The sequence below is a fragment of the Megascapheus bottae genome, chromosome 1 (assembly GCF_031878675.1).
Source record: "Megascapheus bottae isolate mThoBot1 chromosome 1, mThoBot2.hap1, whole genome shotgun sequence".
Lineage (NCBI taxonomy): Eukaryota > Metazoa > Chordata > Mammalia > Rodentia > Geomyidae > Megascapheus > Megascapheus bottae.
The window spans coordinates 104477922-104493493 of NC_143509.1; the positions used below are offsets into that span (position 1 = coordinate 104477922).

At 58.4% G+C, this 15572-nt stretch overlaps 1 protein-coding gene across 2 annotated transcripts in view; it reads left to right on the forward strand.

Annotated features, from left to right (window-relative positions):
• Positions 1-12702: 12702 nt before the first annotated feature.
• Positions 12703-15572, forward strand: part of Adarb1 (adenosine deaminase RNA specific B1) — a 114187-nt gene continuing 111317 nt past the window's right edge. For both annotated transcript variants that reach the window (XM_090350606.1, XM_090350615.1), the window contains exon 1: positions 12703-12788. The gene's annotated coding sequence lies outside the window, so the exon portion shown is untranslated. The remainder of the gene's footprint in view (positions 12789-15572) is intronic.

Sequence of the window (15572 nt, forward strand, 5' to 3'; positions counted from 1 at the left end):
GGCGACGCCTGCTGCTCAAGTCCCGCCCAGAGCTGACATGGCCTCCTGGGGGTGGTTTCTTAGGAGGTTGTGCCCCCAATGAAGACCGCACACTGGTGGAACCCCGCGACCTCTCCACAGACACCACGGGGCCTCACCACAGACACCTGCAGCCTCCTCCACAGACACCACGGGGCCTCAACACAGACACCCTCCTGCCTCCTCCACAGACACCTCCTGCCTCCTCCACAGACACCTCCTGCCTCCTCCACAGACACCTCCTGCCTCCTCCACAGACACCCTCCTGCCCCCTCCACAGACACCCCCTGCCTCCTCCACAGACACCCCCCTGCCTCCTCCACAGACACCCTCCTGCCTCCTCCACAGACACCTCCTGCCTCCTCCACAGACACCCTCCTGCCTCCTCCACAGACACCCTCCTGCCTCCTCCACAGACACCCCGTGTCCTCCTCCACAGACACCCTCCTGCCTCCTCCACAGACACCTCCTGCCTCCTCCACAGACACCCTCCTGCCTCCTCCACAGACACCCTCCTGCCTCCTCCACAGACACCCCGTGTCCTCCTCCACAGACACCCTCCTGCCTCCTCCACAGACACCCCCCTGCCTCCTCCACAGACACCCTCCTGCCTCCTCCACAGACACCCCGTGTCCTCCTCCACAGACACCCTCCTGCCTCCTCCACAGACACCCTCCTGCCTCCTCCACAGACACCTCCTGCCTCCTCCACAGACACCTCCTGCCTCCTCCACAGACACCCTCCTGCCTCCTCCACAGACACCCTCCTGCCTCCTCCACAGACACCCCGTGTCCTCCTCCACAGACACCCTCCTGCCTCCTCCACAGACACCTCCTGCCTCCTCCACAGACACCCTCCTGCCTCCTCCACAGACACCCTCCTGCCTCCTCCACAGACACCCCGTGTCCTCCTCCACAGACACCCTCCTGCCTCCTCCACAGACACCCCCCTGCCTCCTCCACAGACACCCTCCTGCCTCCTCCACAGACACCCCGTGTCCTCCTCCACAGACACCCTCCTGCCTCCTCCACAGACACCCTCCTGCCTCCTCCACAGACACCTCCTGCCTCCTCCACAGACACCTCCTGCCTCCTCCACAGACACCCTCCTGCCTCCTCCACAGACACCCTCCTGCCTCCTCCACAGACACCCCGTGTCCTCCTCCACAGACACCCTCCTGCCTCCTCCACAGACACCCCCCTGCCTCCTCCACAGACACCTCCTGCCTCCTCCACAGACACCTCCTGCCTCCTCCACAGACACCCTCCTGCCTCCTCCACAGACACCCTCCTGCCTCCTCCACAGACACCCCGTGTCCTCCTCCACAGACACCCTCCTGCCTCCTCCACAGACACCCTCCTGCCTCCTCCACAGACACCCCGTGTCCTCCTCCACAGACACCCTCCTGCCTCCTCCACAGACACCCTCCTGCCTCCTCCACAGACACCCCGTGTCCTCCTCCACAGACACCCTCCTGCCTCCTCCACAGACACCCTCCTGCCTCCTCCACAGACACCCCGCGTCCTCCTCCACAGACACCTCCTGCCTCCTCCACAGACACCCTCCGGCCTCCTCCACAGACACCCTCCTGCCTCCTCCACAGACACCCCGCGTCCTCCTCCACAGACACCCCGCGTCCTCCTCCACAGACACCTCCTGCCTCCTCCACAGACACCCTCCGGCCTCCTCCACAGACACCCTCCTGCCTCCTCCACAGACACCCCGCGTCCTCCTCCACAGACACCCTCCTGCCTCCTCCACATACACCCCGCACCCTCCTCCACAGACACCCCGCGTCCTCCTCCACAGACACCCCACGGCCTCCTCCACAGACACCCTCCTGCCTCCTCCACAGACACCCCCCTGCCTCCTCCACAGACACCCTCCTGCCTCCTCCACAGACACCCCGCGGCCTCCTCCACAGACACCCCGCGGCCTCCTCCACAGACACCTGTGAGTGTCGCCTCCAGTGCTGGCAGAGAGGATGCAGGCTGAAGTCATCAGGTGCACGCTCCCGTGGCCTGGACTCAAAAACGAGGGCCATGAATACTAGTGTACACGTGTTGGGACAGCCAAGAAAACCAGGATGTTGGTGACAGCTGACAAACAAGGGGAGAAGATTTGTGGCACAGTTGCAGAAGGGGGACTGGCGCCCTCATGCATGGAGACCTCTCACAAAACAAGGGCTGAGCCCAGAACGCCCAGCCAACTGACAGGGTCTCTAGAACACTGCGAGCTCCTCCCAGAGGGGCCGCGGGCCAAGGCAGGGTCGTGGCGGAACTGAGGTGATGGTTCCCGCAGCCCCTGACACCGCCCTACGGACACAGAGGAGTGAGTATTCTGCAATACTGGGGCACAAATCCTGCCAGCATAAGGCCAGAAAAAAGAAACACAAGATACAAGATTGCAGAGAAAGAAGAAAATCTCTATTTGCAAACAATACAATTTTGAATATAATTGTGGAAAATCCTAAGTAATCTACAAAAAGTTGACTAGAATTAGTAAGTGAACACAGCAAGGCCAAAGAGCATAAAGTCAAGATGCAAAATCAATTGTAAGAGCTGGGGCGGGGGTGGGGCGGGGCGGGGTGGGATCGGGTCGGGGTGGTCACATGCCTTTAATCCCAGCACTCAGGAGGAGGCCGGAGGACCAGGGGTTGGGACCAGCTTGGACTCTATAGAATTCTAGGCCAGTCTGGGCTACATTCCAAGACCCTGTCTCGAAAAAACAAACAAAAAGATAAAATAAAAAATTGCATTCCTATATTCTAGCAGAAACTATAAGGAAACCTGGAAATCAACAACAGCAACAAAATTTCTAAAAATCCATGAAAACCACTCAGAGCTGGCGTGATGGCACCTCTAGGTGATCCCAGGACTCGAGAGGTGGAGGTAGGAGGCCACGGCTGGAGACTGGCTCAGGGAAAGTCTAAAACAAAAGTCAAAAGACCAGATGCATGGCTCAAGTGGTAGAATACCAACCTAGTAAGGCAGTCCTGAGTTCAATCCCCAGTACTGTCTAAATGAAGACAAAAAGAGAGGGGGGAGGGAGGAAAGGAAGGGAAGGAAGGGAGAGAGAAAGAATTGGAGGGAGGGAAGGAGGAAGGGAAGGAGGGAGAATAAACATGTACAGTGGCAACACAAGCACAACATACTTAGAGATAACTTTAAAAGATGTGCAGGACTTGTATTCTAAAATTGCAGGACACAGCCAAGCAAAGTTTGCAGTCACCATGAGTAAACTGGTAGCGCTGTGGATAGGCGTCACGGCTCCCACTTCCGTGAGTCTAGGTTCCATCCCAGGGCAGAGGCCTGCTCCCTTTCCGGAGGTGGCGTGGACATGGTGGCAGAGTCCCCATGACGGAGGGGCCCCGGAGAATGAGGGAGGACACAGAAGGAGACACCTCACCAGACCCACGTCTGACACCTGGGATCCCAGCCTCCTGAACCGGGGAAATGAAGGGTATGTATCCCCCTCTCCGTGGAGGCAGTGTTGCTACAGCAGCTGTAACAGACCAGGCACATGCAGTGGCCGTGGGCGGGAAAGCCCACCCTTGTCATGGCCCAGGCCTCCCGAAAGGAGTCAGACCAAACCTGTTCTTCCTTGGAGAAATGTGCGGTGGCCCCAAGAGGGTCCCTGGCAGCTCTGTGTACACCAGAACCCAGGGCGCGAGGCAGCACTGGATCACAGCGATGAGAAACAAACACGTCGTGGGACGGAGCTGCGAGTCCAGAAATAGACCCGGAGAGAGGCTGTGAGATTGAAGGGTGCTCGTTCTGCTGGAGGGCCTGGGAGCACGGCGGGCCTGGGAGCACGGCGGGCCTGGGAGACATGCTCAGAGGGATGAGTCCCCGTCTGTCAGAAATCAGCCCCTGCCCACTGTGCTGCAGGTATGTACACTGTGTGTCTCTGCCATGAGCTCTTCCTGGGTAAGAGCTGGGGCTGCCTGGGCTGCAGGACAGGGGTGGGCAGGCACTGCTGGGGTCTCAGGCAGGGCCTGCTGTGCCTGGTAAAGCTGCTTTAAGGAGGAAGAGTGACAGCTGCACCGACAGGTTTGGAATTTTCTAGGAGCATTTCTCATAATGAAGCTCAGCCGCCGTGCCAATGAGAACAGCTCTGTGCGAGGCTGGGCAGAGGAAGGAGAGGGCCCCGCTGGCACACAGGGCTGCAGCTGAAGCTGGGGTTAGGGCTGAAACTCCAGGCCTCCTTCAACCAGGCATGGTGTGTGTTCCAACACAGCGCGCGTGCTCACAGGCACTGGACGGCCTCCCTCCCCACCGGGGACTGGAGCCCTCCTGCAGGGGCTTCCCCAAGCTCACTGTGGAGTCGGGGTCATGGGATGTCTTACTCAGATCCCTCTGTGAGGACCCGTGGCAAATGTGGATAAAGTAATAGGTAATAAAGCAGGGCTTAAGAAAGCCCTCTGGGTGGTAAGCAAGGTGCACACAGCTGCTGCCCTGTGTGTGTGTGTGTGTGTGTGTGCGCGCGCGCGCGCGTGCATGCACACACACACACACACAGCTTGTTTGGAAGATATGCACAGGGCTCATGGGGGCTGTCTACACAGACTGAATGCAACAGAAACATTACCAGTGCAAAAAAAAAAGTGTTTTTCCATTTTGGGTAATAGTCAAAGCTTTATATTCAACCAAAAATAGAAGTGGAATTCTAGAAAGCAAAAATAGGTAGGCCTATGTATGTGCACGATGCAAACATCCACACAGGCTGAGTGTGCTCTCATCCCTCTGGAATGTGGCTGTGGAACCGGCGAGCCGCAGGGCTGGCCCGCTCCTGGGCCGGCTGAGGCCATCCTGGGCCTCTGGCCACCAGGCCTTGCCACCCTCTCCCGCCGCGGCCACCTGGTCCTGCCATGGCACGCATGCGCCTCTTGCCTTCAACCTGACATGAAGAGGCCAAAAATGAGTCCTGCCCAAGTGGTTGGCTGAGGGCTGGTCCCAAGCCCCGTCCCGGCACCGCGATTGGGCCACAGTGTAACAGAAACAGGGACACATGGGTTTATAGGATACATTTATCTTCTGTTTTCATGTGCTACTTAAAATGTATCCCATAGTGTGTTGACGCATGAATTGACAGGTCTGAGGAAGGACCCCGTCATGTGAGGGGCCTGTCTTCACCTCCCCAAAGCTGTAACTCCACAGACAACCGGGCTACAGAACCCCTCACCTTGTGGGCTGTCCCCCAGAGTGCGGTGCAGGCGCTGAGCCCTGCAGGGCCCCCCTCCCCCCCCAGTGTCAACCATGTGAAGTCCCAGGACCTCTTCACCATTCTCACTCCTTCTCCCAGCCCATGAAGTGGGAGTGTGACGGTGCCCAGAGCACCGAGGAAGGGACTGTGGAGGATCTCCACCCCTCCCGAGTGGCTCAGGAGGGACTTAGCTGGAAATGCCAGGTTGATGTCACCTTGATTCACCACATTAACTAGAAGAGCCGGCACATCACACCGTCATTCTGACACAGGCAGAAGAAACAAGTGCTAATTACCCACATGCATGTTTGAAAAGGAACTTCACAGAGTAGGGAAAGAAAGGAGCTTTTTGACCTCCAGGAGAAAATCCAGAGAAAACCCTGCAGCCATGGAGGAGAGCCTCCCCTCCCTCCCCCCGCTCCTGAGACCAGCACAGGAGAGGACTCGGCCTGGCCACTGCCAGGCAGCCCTAGCTAGTGAAGCAAGCCAAGAAAAAAGCAATAAAGGAAAAAATGGTCAGAATGGAAGGAAGGAGAGTCAGGCTCAGACAAAAATCCAGGAGGATCTAAAGATAGCAATGAAAATGACAAAGTGAATCCAGAAAGATGGCCGCATATTAGGTCAACATAGAAGAACCAGTTATTCTGTCCAAAGCAAAAGCCTGAGGTGACAAAATAAAGGCCGAGCACACTTGGCCACCCACAGCATCAAATAGCTAGGATGAATAAAGTGTGTGTGAAATACCTACACACAAGAAGACCAATAAAAGCAGGATAAACATAGATGTCACACTCGGTATGACAAAATCATTCATTATCACTAAATGGATGTGTAGCTTCATAATCCTAACAATTCTAGCAAGACTTTGAAGGAAGCTGATAGGCCAAGGCAAGAAGTCCTATAGGAATGCAAAAGAAACATATAGACAAGACATTTTAAAGAAGAACCTGGAAGGTGACTGTGCATCAGAACGTAAAGGTCCAGACAAGGGGACTCGTGTCTGCGGTTCCAGCTGTGTGGGAGGACGGTGGTTACAGGCAAGCACAGTGAGATTCCATCTCGATGGGTAGGCGGTTGCCATGGAGCTACAAACCGAGCCCTGATCCCCGCCTTACACTTCACAGGTGAGACAATTCCAGTGGACTGCAGCTCCGCGACTAGGCCAGTAGTGCGTCTTCCATGAGACAGGGGGAGCAATCTTCACGACTGTGCACTGCCTGAGCTTTTCCACACAAAGCACAGATCACACTAACCAAGAGGGGAAGAATTCCTGTCATCAAGAGGCAGTCGGGCTTACGGAAAAGCCGTAGAGCAAAAGAAGGCATTTGTAATGCGCCTACCTGACAAACCCATGACCAGACACGCCTAGGACGTCTGTAAGGAAGTAAGAAAAGAGAACCTGCAACTTCTTCACAAAAGAATGTGCTGGTGGAGACCGCTGCTCAGCTCTCCAGTCCTGCAGAGGAGCCTCCAAGCCACACACCCTCCAGGGAGTAGGAAACAAAAGACGGCAAACCGCTGTGGATGGGGATGCAAAGTCCAGCTCGGGGGAGGAAGGCAGAGCTGGGAAACTGGCTTGGCCAGGAAGGCAGGTGACCCCCTCGACGTGGTGAGGCTTCCAGCTTTCTCAATCTGCACATCTGGCTGGAACCGCCCCCCCCCCCCCCCCCCGCCCCGGCCCGGTTCTTGTCTTGCCCATTCTTCTTTTAAAATTTGCATTCAAACACAGATGCTGTGGTGGAATTTACCAAAAGGTGATATGTGAAATAATGTGAGGAGAATCTGGAGAGCCACAGCCTGTCAACATCCTTTGCCATCCTGGCATGGAAAGGCATCCTACTCCCTGAAGCTGACAAGGCAGGCACCTTCTCACCTGGTCACTAGCCACGTGCATTTCCTCTTCTGTAAAACATCTGCTGTAAGCCGTCTGCCTTTTCTCACTGGAGTCGAGGTCTTTACAGATCCCTAATACGGATCTTCCCATTTGTGCATCTTTTCTTTATAATGTCATCGAGTAACTTCAGTAGGACCAGGCTGTTGACTCTGGTGTCTTTTGGTCAAAGCACTTTGTACTTGGTGTGACAGAAGGGGTAACTGTGATCAGGACGCCTGGGCACATAAGCTGACTTGTGGAATCGAAACCTCTGGGCTCTACTATTTCAATTTCATAACAATAAAAAGAATTCCTCCCGCCTCCACCTGCATCTTGAGGGGTTTTTTGTTTTTGTGTTCGCCTTACTCATCTGGAAGGGGTTTTGCACAGCCCTAATTCCATCCTTTCCCTAATGGACTAATGTCCTTACATCACTGACCAAAGCCATCTCACCCCTGATGTGCAGAGACTGCTCCTCATCACTGCATGTGCGTCTGCTTTCATCCATCCAGGGACAGATGGCTTTATTTACTGTAACTGGGTGGGTCGTCTTGATCGTTTGTCGTATAAATCCTCTACCTTTCAATCCTTACTCAGAAGCGTCTCAGGCTTTTCCATAATCTATTTTACAATCGTCAGGTTTCATCTATTGAAGTATCCACCATGCTTCCAGTAACTCTAGGTAAATGGGAAAAGGTGGACTTTGATAATTTCGAGGTCTTCTGATCAATTAAAGAAGTATATCTGCCTTTAGTTGCTCCATTAACTTTTAAAAATAGGTTTCCTCCCCAAAGATCATCTACTTCTTAGGTTTATTTTTAATTCGTATTTATTGCTATTATAAGCAGTATTATTTTTCTAAATTACATATTTGTTGCTGGTATACAGAAATAATTTTGGGTGTGTGTGTGCCAACTTTAGACTCAGCAATCATGTTTGATTTTTTTTATTAAGAATTCAGCTGTAGTTTTAATTTTCCTGCCTACGTAGTGATCTGTAAGCATTTTGCAGTGTGTGGGATAGCTGAGGCACTCCCGCCTCCTCTCTCACCCAGACGGCCGTTTGCAGCATTCGGTGCTTGGGTTTGTTTCAGGTGGTTTTGTGGGCACTGCTGGCCTGGGGAGGAAACCCTCTTCCAGGCTTGATTGTCCAAAAGTATTTTTCTAAAGGCACAAAAAGCTGGAGGCCGTCAAGACTTGCACAACCCCTGAGGTAGCCACACAGACGCCTTCCCTTTCCAAATGGTAGTTTCAATTGTAGACTGTTAAAGTGTTAACCTAAAATCATGTTCACAGAGGAAGCCAACTTGAGGATAGCAGTCTCTTTCAGCTGTCACTGTGTTTTCATCTGTCTTTGTTCCCAGATGCCTCTTTTGCTTGGGAAGGGCATGTCTGTCCGTTCCTGAGTGCACTCCTCCTGGCCTGGCCCTGAGCCTGCTGCCACTTTCAGGTCCTGGCCCAAGTTCTCTTTTACCTTCTGGCCTGTTCTTCCCATGGCTGATTACCACTTCCTCTTCCATTTCACAGCTCTCAAGTGGTCCACAGTTTTCTTCTCTCTTTCTTTCTTTTTTTTTTTTTTTGAAGGCAGTGTTTTGTGTAGCCTATGATGCCTGAACCTAGTTATGCAGCTCAATCTGGCCGAGCTCAAGAGCCTCTTTCCTCAGCCTCCTGAGTGGCGAGACTGCAGGCACACACCACCACATCCTGGATGTGAAGTGGCGAGATTGCAGTCTGGACACTGAGTACGGAGATTGCGGTGTCTGGACACCGAGTGTGGAGATTGCAGCACACACCTCCACAGTCTGGAAACCGAGTGCAGAGACTGCGGGTGTCTGGACATCTAGTGTGGAGATTGAGGGCACACACCACCGCAGTCTGGACCTCGAATGTGGAGATTGCAGCACACACCACTACAGTTTGGACACCGAGTATGGAGATTACGGGTGTCTGGACTTCGAGTGTGGAGATTGCAGCACACACCTCCGCAGTCTGGACACTGAGTGCAGAGATTGCAGGTATCTGGACATCGAGTGTGGAGACTGCAGCACACACAGCTGCAGCCTGGACATCGAGTGTGGAGACTGCAGCACACACAGCTGCAGCCTGGACATCGGGTGTGGAGATTGCAGCACACACCACCGCAGTCTAGACATCAAGTGTGGAGATTGCGGCACACACCTCTGCAGTCTGGACACGGAGTGCAGAGACTGCAGGCGTGTGTGCTCAGTGCTCTGCACTAGGTGAGGACCTCGGCTTCCTCCCACATTCCTCCCCCTCAACATGGTGCCACACCCTCCCACACCAGCAAGCAGAGTCCTGTGTGCTTGCACTGAACCCCAGCCCCTTCCCTGCCACCAAGTCCAGCACCCAGCTCATCACATCTCTCAGTCCCACTGAGACCCTACGGCCAGGTCTGTATGGCACAGCTTCACTCTCCATGCTTGTTGCCCGTCTCTCGGTTAGGCTGAAGCCTGGCATCCTACACCATCTTCCTCGGGACTCTGTGCAGCTGGAAAGCCAGCTGTCCTTCCTACTTTCATGGCTCACCTGCATGCATGATGCCAGAAGAGGCCTGGAGATGTGGCATTTTCTCAGCTTCCTGCATCTGCCCCACTGCCCTGGTCCAGGCTGGCCCCCTGACAGCACCTGAGGAGGGCTACCAGCCTCTCAGAGCTGAACCTTCCAGGGCTAGCTCATCTTTCCCGTCCTCAGAGCCTCTGGTCCCAGCTGCTCTCCCTGCCAGCTCTTGGGTTCCAGTTAGATGAGGGAGCTGGAGTTCCACCCTCTGTCTTGAGCTACAAGTAGGAGGCGTGTGCAGGGTGCAGAGCACAGACAGGTAACCACGTAGGCATCCTGCTGGAACTGGGGACAGTGTGTGTGTGTGTGGAGACTTGCTCAGCAAGGCTGGCAGCATACCAGGTGGCGGAGACCCTGGGAAGCTGTTGCCTGAAAATGGCCCACTTGGCTTTTGCCACTCCAGCCTCATGCTTCAAAAACGAAACCCACGTAAGATGATGTCTCACATAAACACCTTCTACAAACCAATTACCTCTTGTGAGCAATTTTTTCTTTCAAACTTGGCAAAATGTGCCAGGAGTTGAACTCTGGGCTCTGCATGCTAGACATTATCACTAAGCCACACCCCCAGCCCCTCTTTCTGGCCTTTCAGGGAACAAATCAATAATCTAGACTATGATGTCATAGTCCTTGTCAATGCCCTTTCTCAAATAGATGGAGTATCATTACCTAATACAACGTAACGGACATTTTTCAATGTGGTTTTGGTTGTAAACAGTCACTACAATGGTGTGAACTTGAAAAGGACAAGAGAAAAAAGCGGGTGCAGTGGCTCTCGCCTGTCATCCTAGCTATTCAGGAGGCTGAGATCTGAGGATCAAGGTTCAAAGCCAGCCCGGGCACAAAAGGACCTGAGACTCTTACCTCCAATTAACTTCTAGAAAATGGGAAGTGGGGCTTGGTTCAAGGGCAGGGTGGTAGCCTTGAGCTGAAAAGCTCAGGGACAGCACCCAGACCCAGAGTTCAAGTTCCATGACCCACCAAAAAAAAAAAAAAAGGAGTGCTGTGTCCCTGCCCCCCCCCCCCTGCCCGCCGGGCAGAGCCCCCTGCACCGGGCACGGGTGTCCTCAGAGCAGCTGGCAGGAATGTGCTCTGCTGCTCAGGACCATGATGGCTGTGTGCAGGAGCCCTGTGGCCGGGGGCAGCAGGGAGTAGGGAAAGGAAAAGCCAGGCCTGTGCCCAGACCGGGACTCCCTCCACTGGCCGCCCCACTGTGACAAGCCTGCCAGCCTGAGAGCGGCACTCCCGCCTGAGAGCTCCGAGCAGGCCATCCAGTGAAAGGCCAGGCCTGTGCCCAGACCGGGACTCCCTCCACTGGCCGCCCCACTGTGACAAGCCTGCCAGCCTGAGAGCGGCACTCCCGCCTGAGAGCTCTGAGCAGGCCATCCAGTGAAAGGCCAGGCCTGTGCCCAGACCAGGACTCCCTCCACTGGCCGCCCTGCTGTGACAAGCCTGCCAGCTCCCCGAGCGGGACTCCCACCTGGGAGCGGCACTCCCGCCAGCTCCCTGCGGGAAGGGCAGCCCCACTCCCGCCTGAGAGCTCCGAGCAGGCCATCCAGTGAAAGCCCAGATGTGAGCAGCTGGACAGGGAGGACTGGTTGGAGGGGTGTCACTTGACTTCCAGCAGCCTGAGGGCCAGACTGCCTCTCCCGCAGCAGCCAGAGGAGCCAGAGCCTTGGGCAACACCAGCAGGGCGTGGGCAGGCTCGCTCCTGCTCAGCTCCCGCCCGGTGGGGCTGAAAGGTGCGGTCATAGGAGTAACTCAGCCCCAGGCCTGAGGCCTCCCCGGCCGCTCCCAGACTCCAGGAGTCATTCCTTTCACAGCTGTGTGGTGCGGTGAGCAGGAGGGGGCAGAGCGGGCACCTGTGAGCAGGCCCACCTCGGAGACTTGGGCCTCTGCAGCACCCAGTGTTGGACCCGGCTGGACGTCCCTGCGCTCCGGCACCCCACGGCCGGCCTCCAGCGTCGTCTGGACTGGTGACCGTGGAGACTGACTCCATGCTGGCCCCAGCAGGAGCTTGGCAGATGGAGGCTCGCAGTTCGTCGGGGGCCCGGGCAGCCTTCCTTGCCCACTGCCGCGGAAGGAAGCAGAGGGTGAGAACGGTCAGCCAGCTCCTCGCCCTTGCTGACAGACTGGTGTACCGAAGCTCCCTCGCGGCCACTCGCATCTGCCTGGCATCCAGGAACAGTGGCTCATGCCTGAACCTCAGCTGGTGGGGAGGCTATGGGAGGGCTGCAGCTTGAGGTCTGGGGGAGGGGGAGGGGGTGGGGAAGGAGGGGGGAGGGGAGTGTGAGAGGGAGGGGAGGGTGAGGGGAGAGGAGGGGGAGGGGAGAGTGAGGGGGAGGAGGAGGGGGAGGGGAGAGGGAGGGAGAGGGGAGGGTGGGGGGAGGGTGAGGGGAGGGTGAGGAGAGGGGGAGGGGGGAGGGTGAGGAGAGGGGGAGGAGGGGATGGAGAAGGGGAGAAGGAGGGGGAGGGGAGGGGGAGGAGGAGGGGAAGGGGGAGGAGGGGGAGGGGGACGGGGAGGGGAGGGGGAAGACGGGAGGGGGAGGAGGAGAGGGAGGGGAGAGGGAAGAAGAGGAGGGGGAGGGAGAGGGGAAGGAGGGGGAGAGGGAGGGGGGCGGGAGAGGGGGAGGAGGAGGACAAGGGGGAGGAAAGGGGCTCGAGCGGGACCCCCTGGTCACCTGGACGCACTCCTCACTCTAACCTCAGCGTGGTCTCACGTCCCCCTGCAGGCGCGCGCCATGCAGGGCAGGCCTGGCCGGGTCCCGGCGCCCCCCAGGGGTCCGCCCCGCTCCCGGCGGCGGCGGCGGCGGGGAGGCGGGGAGCCGCGGGCGCGCGCACGTCGGCGTCCGGCGCGGCCCCGCCCCTGCAGCGAGCGCGCGCGCGCCCGCGGGGCGGAGGGCGGGCGGGGCGGGGCGGGGCCGGCGGAGGGGGCGGAGCCGCGGGCGCGCGGCCGGGGCCGGGGCAGAGTCGCCGGGGCTGAGGCGCTGAGGCGGCGGCGGCGGCGGCGGCGGCGGCGGCGAGGGCGGCGAGGGCGGCTGGCCGGGGCCGCGGGGCCGGCGAGCCCGCCGCAGCGGCCGGGGCTGGCGCGGGGCCCGCGGGCGTGGCGCGCGGAGGTGAGGCGGCGGGCGCGGCGCGGCGTTTATGTAAGCGCGGGGCAGGTGGCTGAGGCCGCCGAGCTCCGCCCAGGCGCGGACCCCGGCCCGAGCGACCCCGAGCCGGGCGGGGCGGGCCGCGGCCTCGGGGCCCGTGCGGCTCCGCGGGTGGACGCTGCGCCCGGACGGCGCGAGGGCTGCGTCGCGTGGCGCGGAGCGCGGGGAGGGCGCCGGTGCCCTGCGGGGGAGCCCGCGTGGAGGCCGTGCCGCCGGGATGCGACTGCGCCCCGGGAGGGAGGCGGAGCTGCGCCCCCGGGCGAGGCTGCGCCCCGTGAGGATGGGGGACCTGCGCCCCGGTGAGGATGGGGGCCCTGCGCCCTTGAGGATGGGGGACCTGCGCCCCGTGAGGATGGGGGACCTGCGCCCCGGTGAGGATGGGGGCCCTGCGCCCCGTGAGGATGGGGGACCTGCGCCCCGTGAGGATGGGGGACCTGCGCCCCGGTGAGGATGGGGGACCTGCGCCCCCGAAGGATGGGGGACCGGGACCTGCGCCCCGGGCGAGGCTGCGCCCCGGTGAGGATGGGGGACCTGCGCCCCCGAAGGATGGGGGACCGGGACCTGCGCCCCGGGCGAGGCTGCGCCCCGGTGAGGATGGGGGATCTGCGCCCCGGTGACGATGGGGGACCTGCGCCCCGGTGAGGATGGGGGATCTGCGCCCCGTGAGAATGGGGGACCTGCGCCCCGGTGAGGATGGGGGACCTGCGCCCCGGTGAGGATGGGGGACCTGCGCCCCGTGAGGATGGGGGACCGGCGCCCCGTGAGGATGGGGGACCGGCGCCCCGTGAGGATGGGGGCCCTGCGCCCCGGTGAGGATGGGGGACCTGCGCCCCGGTGAGGATGGGGGATCTGCGCCCCGTGAGAATGGGGGACCTGCGCCCCGGTGAGGATGGGGGACCTGCGCCCCGCGGAGCCCGTGTGTCCCCACGGAGGCCGCGCCGGGTCGGCTGCCCTCGGTGGCCCGCGAGCCCGCGGCCGTCCCGGGAGGCTGAGGGCCCGGCGCCTTCGGACGCCTGGCGTTGGCGGCAGGAAAATCAGTGCGCGGTGCCTGCGGTGAGGAAGGTGTCGGCCGCGCCTCCCGGATCCGGAGGCGTCCCGCCCGGTCCCTGCCCCCTGCACTCCGGATCCCGCCCGCTCCCTGCCCCCTGCACCCCGGATCCCGCCCGCTCCCTGCCCCGCTGCACCCCGGATCCACTGCACCCCGATCCCGCTCGCTCCCTGCCCCACTGCACCCCGATCCCGCCCGCTCCCTGCCCCGCTGCACCCCGGATCCACTGCACCCCGATCTCGCCCACGCCCTGCCCCACTGCACCCCGCATCCGCCCGCTCCCTGCCCCGCTGCACCCCGGATCCCGCCCGCTCCCTGCCCCGCTGCACCCCAGATCCACTGCACCCCGATCCCGCTCGCTCCCTGCCCCACTGCACCCCGCATCCCGCCCGCTCCCTGCCCCGCTGCACCCCGCTGTTCGGTGGTTCACCTTCCGCCAGCCGCGTCCTTCCATCTCCTTGCGTTCCAGCCTGGAAAAATGGTCTGATAACAAACTTGCTTCTTTCCTCGTCGTGCCATAATTAGGGTGACTGAACAGCGTTCTGGCTGAGCATAGAAATTACATATAAATCTATATATATTTCCCTCTTGTTTTCTCTTAAATTTGCCCCCTGTTTATTTGAGAGGAAACTGCATTTTCCAGAGCCTCTTTTCTTAAGCTCAGGTCCCAGGCCGTGTAAAGCCCAGGGGTCGGTTGTCCGTGATTCCTGTCCATTCCTGGGGTCCTGGAGCGTTCCTGGAGAAGAAGAGAAGGCAGAAGTTTGGCTGGTTCAGCTCCTCCGGGGCAGGAGGTCCAGCGCCCCTCAGCGTTGGCTCCTCCGGGGAGGAGGATAACAGGGTCTGGAGAATCTTGGGTGAGACACAGTGAGCGGGTGCAGTGATCCTGCCACTGTGGGTGGCACAGGAGGAACTCACAGGCTTTGAAAGGGAATGCATTGTCCGTGCCCCTTAGAGGTTAGGGGTTGCAGAGACTGGGCACATTCTGTTACATCGACATCAAATTTGAAGCTCTGGCTGGAAGGGGGAAAGGAGGCCTTTTTGCAAGGGCAGTGGTAAAAGGAGAATGGGTCTCTGAGAAACTGATGACACGTGCCTTCTGCCATGTGCTGATGCAGTCATGGCTGGAAGGTCCAGGCAGGAGGATTAGCTACCAAGAAATAACATCATCCACAAAGCACATCTTGGCTCACAGGCAAATTCACTCTGCAAGTTCACGTGTCATAAAGCATGAGTTCTTTTAGACTTTTGGAATAAGAAAATCCTTTAAACCTATTTTGGCCCAGTGAATGACCAGAACCTACTTATCTGACAAATTCCTGTCTCCCCCTGGTCGTGTGCTAGCCCTCAAGGGCAGAGTGAGATAGACAGAGTTCAAAAGTGCCATTGATGCTTTGCTTTATTTCAGTGCTGGAGATAGAACTATTCCATAAAATTAAGAATTTTTAAATAAATGAGTAGTTGTAAAAGTATACTTTTTTGTTTGTAGATTTGAAAGGCATATAGATAGTGCATTCAGGAGATACACAGACATGTTCTACTGATTTCCAGTCTTTCCCTTACCCAGGTCCTCCAACTGCAGCCATCAGTGGACTGTGTATTGTTCCAGCAGTGGTCACACCACAGGCACGTAGGCAGATGAGCTTCAGAATACTTTGTGATATTCCCCTTGTTACTGCTATCTGAGAACTCCTTATAAATGA